At 56.2% G+C, this 13,616-nt stretch overlaps 1 protein-coding gene across 28 annotated transcripts in view; it reads right to left on the bottom strand.

Annotated features, from left to right (window-relative positions):
* The window catches only part of SOX13 (SRY-box transcription factor 13), a 36,878-nt gene that overhangs the window by 17,040 nt on the left and 6,222 nt on the right, over positions 1-13,616 (bottom strand). For 26 of the 28 annotated variants that reach the window (XM_050985145.1, XM_050985141.1, XM_050985139.1 and 23 more), the window contains exon 1: positions 11,050-11,268. The exons of 1 other annotated variant lie outside the window; for it this stretch is intronic. The gene's annotated coding sequence lies outside the window, so the exon portion shown is untranslated. Of the gene's footprint in view, positions 1-11,049; positions 11,271-13,616 lie in introns of those variants that run through there. One more of the 28 variants, XM_050985119.1, reaches the window with a different exon arrangement.

The raw sequence follows: 13,616 nt of genomic DNA on the forward strand, positions 1-13,616 counted from the left end.
AAGGAAAAGATCCCTCTGGCTCTGCAGGATCCATGTCCAGGGAATTTTATGGGGTTTTAGGGGAAGGGGATGCTCAGGAGAGGGAAATTAAGAGCAGGGAGAAATCTGAGAGCACAAAGTTCCCTTCCTAGAAAATCACAGGTTTAAACCTCTAGGGAAAAGCAAACCCCATTTTTTTTATGCCCTCTTTTCCTACACCCTTCCCTAAAACCCTAAAAATCCCAAAATGTTCCCTCTTTAACAGGGGCAATCCTGGCACTCTGAAAAATGGGGATTTACCCTTTTTTCCCTTTGGATCCAAACCCCTGTGGGTGCTGAACCTTTATCCCAAACCCAGCGGGGCTGGATCAACCCCATGAGCCACAAAAAGGTTCTGGGGGCAGCTCCAGCTCTTTGGGATCCAGCAGAAATCCCTGGAGCAGCTCCCAAACCCCCTCCAGGCCATCCCCTCCCTCTCCAACCGAGCCATCCATGACAGGGAATGAAATTCAAAAAATGACAAAACCCAGAGAAATAAAGAAAAATCCAGGATGAGGATGGGGACAACTCACCCAGAGGCTGGCAGGGCGAGCCTGGCACGGCGAGCCTGGCACGGTGAGCCTGGCACAGCTCCCTCCTTGCCCTGCCCTGGCCCCAGAGCGGGGTTTATCAGGGTGGCCGATCTCGGTGGCGTTTTTTTTTTTTTGTGTCACTTTTGTCACTCAGCGTTTCCAGGCACGGCCTGGGGGGTGGGGGGGTAGGGGGGCTCTCGGCTGAGGCGCAAACAAGATTTTAATCAAAGGATTTAAACCAGACTTGACTTGAAACCTGACTTTAAACCAGAATTTCGAGCAGATTTTAAAGCCGAATTTAAAGCAGATTTTTCCTATCGCCTTAAGGAGGGAGGGCCAAGATTTCCAATCTTTTTCCTGGCCCTACTGGAAAAAAAAAAATCCCAAAGCGGGGCTCACCCTCCTGCCCTGCAGCTCCCAGTGGGAGGGAAGCTCTTCCCAAACCCTTTTTCCATGGGAAAGCCATGGGTGGAGTTGGGGATGTGCAGAACTTGGTGCTGGTTTGGGTCCACCTCAGTCCATAACCCCCCATCCTTGAGCTTTCATGGGATTTTAAACCTTCCAATAATTCCTCATTTTTCCAGGAGTTTGGGGTGTCCATCCCATGTCAAACCCCTTATCTGTAACTCCCAGCTCTTGAGCTTTTGTGGAATTTTAAACCTCCAAATATTCCATATTTTTTCTGGTTTTGGGGTGTCCGTCCCATGTCAACAATCTCCCATCCTTGAGCTCTTATGGGATTTTAAACCTTACAATAATTCCTCATTTTTCCAGGTTTTTGGGGTTTCCATCCCCTGTCCAACCCCACATCCCTAACCCCCCACTTTTGACCTTTTATGGCATTTTCCACCTTCCAATAATTCCTCGTTTTTCCAGGTTTTTGGGGTCACTCCATGTCAAAACTCATATCCATAACCCTCCATCCTTGAGCTCTTATGGGATTTTAAACCTTCTAATAATTCCTCGTTTTTCCAGGTTTTTGGGGTGTCCATCCCCTGTCCAACCCCACATCCCTAACCCCCCACTTTTGACCTTTTATGGCATTTTCCACCTTTCAATAATTCCTTGTTTTTCCAGGTTTTTGGGGTGTCCATTCCCTGTCCAACCCCACATCCCTAACCCCCCACTTTTGACCTTTTATGGCATTTCCCACCTCCCACAAACCCATTCTTTTCCCAGGTTTTCCCATTTGCGAGCACCAATCCCACCTGGAGTTTCCCAGGATTGCTGGCCATACCCAGGAGCACCCAAGGGTGCTCAGAGCCACCTCTGGGGTCTGTCACCCACAGCACCCAAGCCTCCAATCACACCCCAAAATCTTATGGGGCCGCGTTTCCGCCCCGCAGCCGCAGCGGCAGCGCCCCGGAAACCTTTGGGGTCCCTGTGCTCGGCATCCTGAGCTGCAGCAAACGTGTCCTCACCTCCAGACTGTCCCCAAAAGGGGACATGGAGGGACAAAAGGGGACACTTCCCAAATTTGGGGCGCGTGGAGTTCCAGATGTTGGGGTTGCTGCGCGTTCCAGCAATGGGATTTTTTTTTATGGTGATTTGGGAGCTGCCCCAGGAACCGTCAGGGCCTTCATGAACCTCACTCTGAGGGAAAAGGTGCCACTGGCTGCTCCTCACCTGCCCCAAAATCATCTCCTGCCCCCAAAAATCACCTGCCCCAAAATCATTTCCTGTCCCAAAATCATCCCCTGCCCCAAAATCATTTCCTGTCCCCAAACCATCTCTTGTCTCCCAAATCATCTCCCCCAAAATCATCTCCTACCCCAAAATTATCTCCTCTTCCCAAATCATCTCCTCCCCTCAAATCATCCCCTGCCCCCAAAAATCATCTGCCCCAAAATCATCTCCTGCCCCAAAATCACCTCCTGTTCCCAAAACCACCCCCTGCCCCCAAATCACCCCCTGCCCCAAATCCCTCCCCAAAGTCAGCCCTGACTCCGTTCCCACCGGGCTCACAGGGGTCAGGGATGGATGGGGTTGGACAGAACCCCCTGACCAGAACATTTCTGGCCCCGTTCCCTCCCCCAGCCAGGGCTCTTTGGGGGCTGCTTGCCCTGGTTTGGGTTCCTGAGCTCATCCCCCACCTTGGGTGACGCCGAGCATCCGGCGGCGCTTCCGCGGCCTCGCGGGTACCCGGAGCTGCAGGAGGGCCTGGCAGCCATTGCTGCTGCTATTTTGTCATTTTTGGGGCATTATTTCAGCTCACAGAGGCACCCCCTGGTTCTGGGGTTTGGTGTTTGGGGTTTGGGACACCCCACTTTGCATCCCGCTGCGGGATCCAAAGGGATTTGGGAGCAGCGACTTCCCGATCCCCAAAGGGATGGGATTGGGATTTGGGGTTTGGGGTTTGGGGTTCACCTCTCCTCTCCCTGCTGGGTTTGGGGGAATTAAAAAACACCAAATTCACCTCTGGGATGGGCTCCTCACCTCGGGGGGAGCAGAGGGATTTGGGAACGAGGGATTTGGGATCGAGGGCTTTGGGGTGGTTTTCACCACACAACAAAATCCCAGCCCAGACCACAAATTTTGGGAACGAGGGGTTTGGGAATGAAGGTTTTGGGAATAAGGGTTTTGGGGTTGTTTTCACCACACAACAAAATCCCAACCCAGAAGTTTTGGTAACAAGGGGTTTGGGGTGGTTTTCACCACACAACAAAATCCCAGCCCAGCCCAGAAGTTTTGGGAATGAGGGGTTTGGGAATGAGGGTTTTGGGGTTGTTTTCCCTGCACAACAAAATCCCAGCCCAGCCCCGAAGTTGCCAGCCCTCCCGCTGGGGGATGGGGTATCAAACTGAACTCCCCATGTCCCGCAGCATGCAAGGGGCTCGTGGTGCTGGTGGCACCTGTGTCACCCCCTGCCCTGTGCCAATGTCCCCTGAGCTCCCTGAGCAATGGGAATTGGCAGCTCCAGCCTCCAGGTGCCCGACCTGGAAAACAAATGGATTTGGGGAGGATTTTGGGGCTGTATTTGCAGCCTGAGGGGTTCCAGGCTCCTGTGCCTGTTCCCTGGGCTGTGCCAGCTTTGCCCAGCCCCCAGGACGAGCTTTTTTTTTGGGAAAAACACACAAATCCCACATCCAAAAATGTGTTTTCCCCAGCCAGATTCCCGGCACGGACCCACAAACCAAAGGAAACACAGCAGGAAGGAGCTGGAGTGGGATCCCAGAGACCTGAGAACCCAAATCCCTAAAAGAGCCCCTAAAAGCAGCAAATTCTGCTCTGCCCTGCCCAGCCTGCAGCTGGGCTCTCCGGGGGACCTCCCTGCTCCTAAAATCCACATGGAAAACCAGCGGGAAAGGGCTCCCTGCGGGAACTCGCTGGAGCAGCCACGAGGGGTCCGTGCCACCCGTGCCACCCCCGCCCGTCCCTGCCACGGATCCGGGCACGCTCCCGAGCCAGCCCCTGCCCCGGGGGACCCCGCTTTCCGCTGGGCGTGAGAGGAGAACAATGGGGCCGAGCCCTCCATTGTTCCAGACAAAAGATAAGGCCGGGCTCTGGCATTCCCCAGCGCCCGCCCTGCTCGGGAGCTGCTGTTCCCGGCCCTGCCATTCCTGATTCTGCCATTCCCAGGCTCTGCCATTCCTGATTCTGCCATTCCCAGGTTCTCCATTCTCAGGCTCTGCCATTCCTGGTTCTGGTTCTCCATTCCCAGGCTCTGCTTTTCCCCATTTCGGGCATTCCCAGCTCTGCCATTCCCAGGCTCTGCCATTCCCCTTCTCTGGCATTCTCCATTTCTGCCATTCCCAGCTCTGCCTTTCCCCATTTCTGCCATTCCCAGGCTCTGCCTTTCCCCATTTCTGGCATTCCCAGCCTTGCCATTCCTAATTCTGCCATTCCCAGGCTCTGCTATTCCCCTTCTCTGGCATTCCTGGTTCTGCCATTCCCCAGCTCTGGCATTCCTGGTTCTTCCATTCTGCATCCCCATTCACCATTTTTCTGCCATTCCCTGCATCCCATTTCTGCCATTCCACTGCCTCCATTTCGCCTTCCATTCAGCCATTCCCAGGCTTTGCCATTCCCCAGCTTTACTATTCCCAGCTTTGCCATTCCTAATTCAGCCATTCCCAGCTTTGCCATTCCCCATTTCTGCCATCCCCGGGGTCAGGGCAGAGGATTTTCCAAGCCATCCCCACAGCAGGTGACCCAGTGGGGCTGTTGGAGGGAACAGACAGAAATATCCGAAATTTTGCCTCTCTGCAATTCAAATCTCCATTCCCAGGTCTGAAATATCCGAAATTTTCCTTTTCTGTGGCTCCCTGAGCTGCAGGAGCCCGGGCAGTGCCCAGCACCCGGCAGCCCCGCGGGGCACGGCGGGGCCGGAGCAGACCCCAGCCCCGCAGGAGCTCCCTGGAAGGCGCAGGATGGGCTGAAAACACGGAGATGTTTTCCAGCAGAACTGTCAGAAACCGCGCTAATTTATTTCCCTTCTGCGTGTTCCCCGCTGGGTTAAAGCGGGTGGGGAGCGCTGATGCATCGCGCAAAACTCCGGCCCGGGGCTCCCTCCCCGCAGCGCGAATGAAACAAACCCGAACAAGAATCGAACCAGAACCGAACCTGAACTCAAACACGAACCCGAACCCAAACCCGAATCCAAACCCGAACCAGAACCCGAACTCGAACCAGAACCCGAACCCAAACCCGAACCTGAACCGAACCCGAACCCAAACCCGAACCTGAACTCGAACCAGAACCCGAACCTGAACTCGAACCAGAACCCGAATCAGAACCCGAACCTGAACTCGAACCAGAACCCGAACCCAAACCCAGACCCAAACCCAAACCCAGACCCGAACCCGAACTTGAACTCGAACAAAAACCCGAACTCAAACCCAAACCCAAACACCCAAACCCAGACCTGAACCTGAACCCTAAATTGCTGTGGGGAGGAGCGTGCAGAGCCCGGTCCCGGTTTTCGGGGTGGCTGTGGAGCTGCCGGGATCCCCGGCCTGGGAGCGCCCGGCCCGGCTCGGCTCGGCTCGGCTCGGCCCGGCCCGGCCCGGCCCGGGGGCTGCGCGGCTCTCCGGGCTCTGCCTCCCGCCCAGCGCGGCAGCTCCGGCAGCTCCGGCAGCGCGGAGCCCCGCGGCTCGTCAGGGTCTGCTCAGCTCCTCCAGAACCCCCAGATCCTCCCGAGCCCCAAAGCTCCTTCATTATCATCCCTGAGCCCTCAGCTCCTCCTGAACCCCCCCAGACCCTTAATATTCACCCCAAACTGCCCCAACTCCTCCATCAGTGCAGAGCCCCCCAAGCTCCTCCATCCCAAGTCCATCCCCACTTCAGCTCTGACATCAGCTCTGAGCCCCCTAAACTCCTCCTGAGCCCCCCAACTCCTCCATCCTCAGCCCTGAGCCCGCCAAGATCCTCCTGAACCCCCCAAACTCCTCCATCCTCAGTCCTGAGCCCCCCCAACTCCTTCTGAATCCCCCAAACTCCTCCATCCTCAGCCCTGAGCCCCTCCAACTCCTCCTGAACCCCCCAAACTCCTCCATCCTCAGCTCTGAGCCCCTCCAACTCCTCCTGAACCCCCCAAACTCCTCCATCCTCAGCCTGAGCCCCCCAACTCCTTCTGAACCCCCCAAACTCCTCCATCCTCAGCCCTGAGCCCCCCCAACTCCTCCTGAACCCCCAAACTCCTCCATCCTCAGCTCTGAGCCCCCCACCTCCTCCTGAGCCCCCCACTCCCATCCTCAGCCCTGAGCCCCCCCAACTCCTCTGAACCCCCCAAACTCCTCCATCCTCAGCCCTGAGCCCCTCCCAACTCCTCCTGAACCCCCCAAACTCCTCCATCCTCAGTCTGAGCCCCCCACTCCTCCTGAGCCCCCCAACTCCTCCTGAACCCCCAACTCTCCATCCTCTGAGTCCCCCATTCCTCCTGACCCCCCAAACTCCTCCATCCTCAGCCTGAGCCCCCCAACTCCTCCTGAACCCCCCAAACTCCTCCATCCTCAGCCCTGAGCCCCCCCAACTCCTCCTGAACCCCCCAAACTCCTCCATCCTCAGCCCTGAGCTCACCCAGTTCCCCCCACTCCTCTCAGCCCCCCCAAAAGCAGCAGCTCGGATCCCCTCTTTTCCCAGGGGTTCAGGGGGGGCAGTGCCGCCTTTAGGGGCTCCACGATCCCAAATCTCTTCTCCAGCCCTGGGAACCCCGGGATTGGGAGCAGCGGGAATTCCTCAGCCCGGCCCGCGGCGCTGCTCCCCCGGAGCAGAGAACAAAAGAGGGCAGCGGCTCCTCCGGGGCCCCGCGGGCTCGGGGCAGGCGCTGCCCTGCCATGAGGGGATTGTTTTGCTCCAAAAAAAGAGGAATTTTGAAGGAAAATGAGCGGCGGGAGTTTCCCCAGCACGGCCGGGAACCGGCGGGGCGGGACAGCAGGAGGGACGGTGTCAAAGGTGGTCCCTGACAGCGGCCCCGGGGGGTGTTCAAGGTGGTCCCTGGGTGGTCAGAGCTTTTTTGGAAGCGTTTTTGGGATTGCTGCCATCCCAGGTGCGGGCACAGAGCCCCGGTGCCAGCCGGGAATGTTTGCAGGGGGGTGAAGCTGGAGTGAGCAGGAATGTGACTCTGGAGGTGACGGCATCCCTGAGCCCCCAGACCCTCGGGATCGGCTCTGAGGGACCCCCAAAAGTGATGCCAGCAGCTGTGGCCACCCCAGCGTCCCTGAAAGCTTGGTTGGGTCTCTGTTTGTGGGTTGGGATCCTGGAGCTGAGCACAGGGAGGGTGGGACAGCTCCCAGAGCCCCGGGCATCCCAGGGATTCCCTCTACAAATCCCACCTGCATCCCAGGGATTCCCTACAAATCCCACTGCATCCCAGGGATTCCCTACAAATCCCACTGCATCCCAGGGATTCCCTCTACAAATCCCACCTGCATCCCAGGGATTCCCTTCATCCCAAAGATTCCCTCCACACATCCCAGTGCATCCCAGAGATTCCTGTCACCTTCATCCCAGAGATTTCCTCCACCTGCATCCCAAAGGTTCCTTTCATCTGCATCCCAAAGGTTCCCATCACTTACATCCCAAAGATTCCCGTCACCTCCATCCCAAAAATTCCTGTCACCTCCATCCCAAAGATCCCTGTAACCTCCATCCCAAAGGTTCCCATCACCTCCATCCCAAAGATTCCCATCACCTCCATCCCAAAGATTCCCATCACCTCCATCCCAAAGGTTCCCATCACCTCCATCCCACAGGGATGCACTCTCCCACCCCACACTCCCACCAGGAAAATCCCAGTCCCTGTGTCCCAAATCCCAGCAATGCTCAGCAGGGATGGACTCCTCACCCTTTTTTTTTAGGGGGGGTTTGGACACCCCAAAAAACCCCAAAATTAAAATTAATCCCACTGAAAAATTGGTTTCAAGGTGCTCCTCTTCCCAGGAGTGCCAGCAAACCCCAAAATTAAAAATAATCCCAGTGCCAGAGCAGAATTACTGTATTCCCCCAGAAATCCCCAAGATTAAAAATAACCCCACTGAAAATGCAGTCTTCATATGCTCCCCTGCTCAGAGACCCCAGAAAACCCTGAAATTTTAAAATAATCCCACTGAAAAAGCAGTTTTAACATTGTCCCCTTCCCAGGGACCCCAGAAAACTCCAAACTTAAAAATAATCTTGCTGAAATTTTGGTTTCAAAGTGTTCCCCTTCCCAGGAGTGCCAGCAAATCCCAAAATTAAAAATAATCCCAGTGCCAGAGCAGCTTTAACACGCTCCCCTTCCCAGGGACCTTGGAAAACACAAAAATTAAAAATAATCCTGCTGAAAAGTCAGTTTTAACATGCTCCACTTTTTCTGGGGACCTCAGAAACCCCCCCAAATTTAAAGTAACCCCACTGAAAAAAATGATTTTAACATGCTTCCCTTCCCAGGAGTGCCAGCAAACCCCAAAATTAAAAATAATCCCAGTGTCAGAGCAGAATTACTGCATTCCCCCTTTTGGGGGACCCCAGAAAACTCCAAAATTAAAAATAATCTCAGTGCCAGAGCAGATTTACTGCGTTCCCCCTTTTGGGAACTCCAGAAAACCCCAAAATAAAAAATAATCTTGCTGAAATTTTGGTTTTGAAGTGTTCCCCTTCCCAGGAGTGCCAGCAAGCCCCAAAATTAAAAATAATCCCAGTGCCAGAGCAGAATTACTGCATTCCCCCTTTGGGGGACCCCAGAAAACTCCAAAATTAAAAACAATCTTGCTGAAATTGTGGTTTCGAAGTGTTCCCCTTCCCAGGAGTGCCAGCAAGCCCCAAAATTAAAAATAATCCCAGTGTCAGAGCAGAATTACTGCATTCCCCCTTTTGGGAACCCCAGAAAACTCCAAAATTAAAAATAATCCCACTGAAAATGCAGTTTTCATCTGCTCCCATTACCAAGGACCCCAGAAAACTCCAAAATTAAAAGCAATCTTGCTGAAATTTTGGTTTCAAAGTGTTCCCCTTCCCAGGAGTGCCAGCAAGCCCCAAAATTAAAAATAATCCCAGTGCCAGAGCAGCTTTCCCGTGCTCCCTTCCCAGGGACACAAACCCTTCCCCTGCAGCCCAGAAATGAAATTTAAACCCCCTCGAGCACATAACAACTTTAGGAGCTGCTCTGTGTCCCCCAGCCCGGCCTGGCAGGGCACAGATCCCCCCCTGGCCCGGAGGAATAATAATGGACATTTCGGCAGGGAGACAAAAAGTCCAGAAATTCCCCTCAGGACATCTCCGAGCCTGGGATAAACTTCGCTGTGAGACAGATTTAGGGAGAGGGGAGGGTTTGGGTGGAGGTAAAAAAAGCAACGGGGGAGCTGAGATTTACCAAGAGAGGGGAAAAAAATAATAAAAATTGGGATTTAATTAAAAAAAAAAAGAGATTGCTGCTGGGAAGGGAGAGGTGGCGGTTCTTGGTGGCATGGGAGGGACACAAATCGTTGAGGAGGGAGAGGATGATGAGGGTGAAAATGTGTCAGGAAAAACTGCCCTGAGCCTGGCCGGTTGTTAAAAGCCGGCTGCTATTTTTAACAGCACAAAAGCACCCGAAAATCGCCGGGTTTCGAAAAGAAAAGAGAAAAAAAAAGAAAAGAAAGAGAGAAAAAAGTGGTGTATCAGTGTCACCGGAATGGATCTTCCAAATTGAACTGAGAGAGGAAATTGCAGGAATTACAAACAGGAGTTATCGGCTCCAGAGGGGAGGGAGGGACCTTATCGGGGAAAAAAAACCCGATTAAGGATTTTTAACCGAGCTAATTCTGCTTTTTTCACTCCCCAAATCCATCACTGCCGCTTTTCTGGGGGAGTTTTCCGAGCCCGAGGTGCTCCAGGAGCCTCCAGCACATTTTCCCCGGCAGCATCATTCCTCCCTGGCAGCGACCCCCTGGAAATCGCTCATCAGAGGAGGAAACCGCCGAAAATTTCTGTTTATTCGCCTTTTTCGCCCTAAAACCTCCCCTCCAGGACCGCGCAGCTCCCGCGTTTCCCTTCCCCGCTCCACTTTGCCGGGTTGAACGCGCCGAGTTGAGATTTTTCCGCTCCCGAGGGGTGAAAAAACCCCAAATTTCCCCCAATTCTGCAGCCGCAGCTCCTGCAGGACCATCCCCCTGTGGGGTCTCCCCCGAGACCCCCGCCCGGCCCGGGGATGTCGCTGTGGCGGTGACAAGGTTTGTCCCCAGCGTTGTCCCCTCTCCCCAAGCCTCTATCGCGACAGTGTCGCGGTGTTGGTGCCTCCCGCCACCCGCGGGTGACACCGGCCGGGTTTTGCTCCCTGCAGGGGTGGCCGGAGCCATCGTGTCCCCAGGCCAGGTGTCCCCGCCAGCGGGATGCACCAAAGTGTCGCTTGTCCCGTGGGGACGGGACAAGAGGTGGCGACAACGGGGACCACAACCCGCTCCGAGCGGGCACAGCCGTGTCCCCCCCCCCCCCCACCCCAGCCCCCAGCCCCAGGACACACGCGGCTCTGTCCGTGCCACTACAGGGCGTCCGTCTGTCCCTGCACACCGTGGGGACACCCCCAGACCGCGCCGGTCCCCCTGTCCCCAAATCACCCGGCGGGGACCGCGCTGTGCCCGCACAGGGGGACGCGCAGACCCCGGGGCCGGGATTAACCCCCTCCTGCCGGGTTTAACCGCTCTCCTGCCTGGTTTAACCCCTCTCCTGCCGGGTTTAACCCCTCTCCTGCCGGGATTAACCCTCTCCTGCCTGGTTTAACCCCCTCCTGCCGGGATTAACCCCTCTCCTGCCGGGATTAACCCCTCTCCTGCCGGGCTCCCCGGGGCTCTCAGCGGAGTTCGCAGCCCCGAACTTTGCGGGGTTGAGCGGGGCCGGACTCCGCGCCCCTTTCCCCCTTTCCCCCTTCTCCTCCTCCAGCCCAGGGGCTCTGGGGGGCTTCTCCTGATCGGTTCCCTCAGCCGCGACCCCCGAGGGTGCTCCCCGAGCCCGGAGGGTGCTCGGCATCCCGGGGCTGTGCCGGTGCCCCCGGGGCTGTGCCGGTGCCCCCGGGGCTGTGCCGGTGCCCCCCGGCCGCACTCACAGCTCCGCTGCGCTGAGTCCCGGGGCCGCCCCCGCCTCCGCCGGTGCTGCCGGTGCCGGTCCCACCCCGGTGTCGGTGCCGGTCCCACCCTGGTGTCGGTGCCGCTCCGGTGTCGGTGCCGGTCCCACGTCGGTGTCGGTGCCGGTTCTGCCGCCGCCGCGGGCTCCGCCACCGCCTCAGGTCCGCTCCATGTCCCCAGCGCCTCCGCTGGGAGCTGCCCCGGCGCCGGGCGGAGAGAGGGAGCGAGGAGGAGGAGGAGGAGGAGGAGGAGGAGGAGGAGGAGGGACACCGGTCCAGCCAGCCAGCAGCCGGCTCGGGGGCGGCCCCGTGCCCCGTCCCCTCCCCTCGAGACCCCCCGGCTGGCCGGGGACCCACGTGTGACAGCTCCGGGGCTCCCACGCTCTGCCGGGAGCTCCGCGGAGGGCTCTGACCCCCCCCCAAAAGGTTGGGGCGGCGCTCGGAGGGGTCTGGGGGACACCCTGAGACCCCCCCGCACCTCGGGCCCAGCGGGGACCCCCCTCGCTCCCAGGTGGGGGTGGAGCCGTGCCTGGATTTTGGAGAGCCCAGCCCACATTCCCGGGGGAGGGGATCCCCAAAATCACAACGCGCCAGTGGCAGACCCCAAAATCCTCCTTCCAACTTGGGGATCGCCCCGAGTTTTGCTCCTTTTTCCCCTGGAAATTCCTGACATCCAATTCCATTCCAGCATCCCAGAAATTCCTGAGGAGCCCCTGGGTGGGGCCGTCAGACGCTCCCTGACCGGACCGGGGAGGGCAAAGGCGGGAACACAACCGGAAACCTCACCTGGGCAGGCCAGGTGGGGCACAGAGGGGGATCCGAGCCCCTGGCAGCCCTGGCACCGCTTTTCCCTGGATGCCAGCCCGGCCCCATTGTGAGGCTCTGCCCGAGTGGAACGGGCCCATTGTGGGAGCACTTCGGGAATTCTTCCCGCTCCCCTGCTTGCCAGCTTGGCTCGTGGCCAGCGTGGAAACTTCCTGATGCCCCAAATCAATCATCCCCCGGCCCTAGAAACACCCCAAAGGTGAGGCTCTCTGAGCTCACCTCCCTCGGGGCCTCTCGGAGCTCCCAAACTCCCAGGTTTGGGATTTTCAAAGGATTTTGCCGCTTACAACCCCCTAAAACATCTCCAGGTTCCTCCAGGTGCCTGGTGGGAATCCCAAAAGGGTTTTCCCTTTTCCTAATCCCTAAAGGATTTTCTCTTTTCCAATCCCAAAGGATTTCTCCTTTTCCAATCCCTAAAGGATTTTCCCTTTTCCAATCCCTAAAGGATTTCCCATTTTCCAATCCCTAAAAGATTTCCCATTTTCCAGTCCCTAAAGGATTTCTCTTTTTCCAATCCCTAAAGGATTTTCCCTTTTCCAATCCCTAAAGGATTTCCCCTTTTCCAATCCTAAAAAGATTTCCCCTTTTTCCAGCCCCTAAAGAGTTTCCCCTTCTCCAACCCCAAAAGGGGATTTGATTTATTTCATTATTAAATCATCATTTCAGGGGAGCCTATGGAATAATTCTTTTCAAAGGATTAAGTGCTTCTAAACCCTTTTATTTTTTTTTTTTTTGCACCCACCCTTTTTGTGTGCCATGGCAAGGCTGGCACGGAGCAAGGGGAACAACTGGCAGCCCCCCAGCTGGACAGATGGACAGATGGACACCAGTCCCACACGTTTTGGGATGGAAAACCAGGAGCTCAGCTGGACCCACGAGGTTTTTCCTACTTGGGGACCCCTCAGGATCTCCCCAGGCCCCAAACCCAGCGCCCCACACACCTCATCCCTCCAGCAGCTCCGGGAATTCCATCACCCACCTTCCCCAGGGAGTGAAATCCCTTCCAGGGGAGCAGCTGGAGAGGGACAGGGGCTGCCTCGGGCCACTGTTGACAAGGAGCTTTTTTTTTTTTTCCTGCCGTGAAACCTTTAAAATGTTGTGTCAACACGGAAGGGCTGTTTATGTTTCACCAGCCGGGAAAGTTCCCATTGACTCCGGGCTCTTTCCTCCCCCACACCGTTATTTTCTGTGATTTGCTTCCCTGGGAATTTCTTTTTTTTTTTTTTTTTTTTTTTTTCCACCCAAGGGCAGGAGGGAAGAGGAGAAGATGGAGCTGCTGGGATTTGGGGTTTGCTGGGCAGAGCTGGGGGTTCTGGAGGGGTTTGGGCACCCACACCCCACTCCCAGCCCTCTCCCTGTCCCCATCCCAAAGAGCAGAGCAGCGACCTGGGATCATTTCCCATCCTCACCCCGAGGATTTCACAGGAAATAGGGGAAGTGGGCTGCACCCACAGCCCCCAAACCCTAAAAGGACTTGGTGGAACATTCCCATTAAACCCTGTGGGAGATTCCTATTAAACCCCGTGAGATATTCCCATATTCCCATTAAACCCCATGGGACATTCCCATATTCCCATTAAACACCATGGGACATTCCCATTAAACCCCATGGGATATTCCCATATTCCCATTAAACCCCATGGGACATTCCCATTAAATCCCATGGGACATTCCCATATTCCCATTAAATCCCACCTGGACAAACATCCCAGAGAGGATGGGAC

Source organism: Serinus canaria, chromosome 26 (assembly GCF_022539315.1).
Source record: "Serinus canaria isolate serCan28SL12 chromosome 26, serCan2020, whole genome shotgun sequence".
Classification (NCBI taxonomy): domain Eukaryota; kingdom Metazoa; phylum Chordata; class Aves; order Passeriformes; family Fringillidae; genus Serinus; species Serinus canaria.